Below are 2,006 nucleotides of genomic sequence, written 5' to 3'. Positions count from 1 at the left end.
ATTAAAGGCACATTACCTCTCTTTAGCTGAAATATGCATTCTGTAATTTTGATAGAAAAATGTATAATAGAACATTTGCCAGGTAAAGGATGGATTTCAAAAAATAATCTATGATCACTTGAAAATATCAGTTACCTGATATAAAGAAGCTCATTTGCATTGGTTAAGCAGTAAGTACCCTGGAATGCTTTAAACATAATGAAACAATCTACCAAACACATACTATTTCCTAGTCTTTATGCACATAATGTAGCATGAAACCATGATGCTTTTGAAATACTCTGTGCAGAAATATTTATTTTTTAGCAAATATTTTCTTCAAAGATTGGTATGTGGTATTGACAGTGTAATTTACTTGCACAATAGTTTTGCAATAACCTACAAATAACTGTAAATACAACATATGTAAATTTCATGTAAAAATGATTGCACATTTTTGGTAGCTAAAAGTGTACAAGTTGTATTGAACATATAGCATATATACATAATTTAAGAATGAAGCATATAATTTCTCAACTATTTATACATGAAAATTCAAGAATTTGTAAAAGAAATTATTTTGGGGAAAAAGAAAGTAAATCTCAGTAGCTAATTAGCATACTTTCATTAGAGAAGCCAATTATTCCCAACATTTTCCTAGGCACAGTACTAGATACAGGCATGGTGGTGCTGATATATTTCACAAAATCACATAACTGTAACAGTGCATCCACAGATTTACTGATTCCCACTAGGACACTAGTAAACTGGACTGAGTGATAAACACATTACATTGAAAATTAAAGAAACCAAAACACTTTGCTTTTATTACTGCCTATCAAAAATAGAAATTTACTAAAACATTTGATTATATAAAATTTCTGATGACTAAAGAGCTTTAACTTATATGTGAAACAAAATTGTTACAATGTATGCTTGATTCATTTTTTTCACCAAGAAGAAAATATCCAGGTAACATTATTTTCATTTACCTCTTTCATACATTCTTAATTTGCCCCTAGAATCATTAATCAATTATATAAGAAAAAAAATCAAACAAAATATTTTAAAGAAAACTTGTTGGTCATGATGTGGAAATTTTCTAAGTTAAAGACTGTTTAGTCTGTTTAGTGATTTAGATCTCCCACCATTCATTTTTAAGATTTAAAAACACAAGAGAACATCTCCCTACTTGATAAATGAAAAACTAAACCAAATACACATTAGCAGAGAGTACTGTATTGATATCTATAGGAAGGATGACTCAAAAGTATGAAAAAGCATAACATTTAAAAACTGAAAATCTCTTAAAATAATATAAATTTGGGAGAACTGCATTTAGATATCTCTGGGAAATGAAATACGCACCTAAAAGTTCAGTTAATCCTAAAATTATTTTTAAATGGCCTATAATTTTCAAAAGAATAGGGGTCTTTAGTTAGTATGTTTCTAGAACAACCATACTAGCACAGTTCGGGTTATCCTTTGAAATTTCAGTAACCATAGCAAGATAAAATGTAATTAAATACAGTCAACTAAAATGCAAATGACTATGCATGTATCTGTAAAGTATATATTTATATTTCTATGCTCAGAGAATAAAGGTTGGATGTCCCCGCACCCTCCCCTCCTCCCTGCCGCACACACACCCCATGTTATCAGAAGGTACTAATTCCTGGCATAGATATTAAATGATGACCTAGCCCAATTCTACTCATTCCCTATAATCTTTCCAAATTGCCACCATCTCTGATGTTGCAGAAGGAGTGCAACTTAAAGCAACAGGGAGTACATAGGCAAGGACCTCCTCATTCTCTAATTCTATGCACATCATAGCTATGTATTAGTGCCGCAATGTCTACTTACTAACTATTCAGACATAAAGCACATCTGAGTTTCAAATGCTCGCAAATATACAAGCTGCATATTATCAACCTACTTGGGTAGCAGGAATGTAGAGTAATATAAGGCTCTTCTTTTATATGCCAGTAAAATAACCTTTTTAAAAAACAAGTAGAAAAAAAGAC

Source organism: Pteronotus mesoamericanus, unplaced genomic scaffold (assembly GCF_021234165.1).
Source record: "Pteronotus mesoamericanus isolate MK-2021 breed Mesoamerican mustached bat unplaced genomic scaffold, CSHL_Meso_final scaffold_651, whole genome shotgun sequence".
NCBI lineage: Eukaryota > Metazoa > Chordata > Mammalia > Chiroptera > Mormoopidae > Pteronotus > Pteronotus mesoamericanus.
This window is presented reverse-complemented; position numbering follows the sequence as displayed.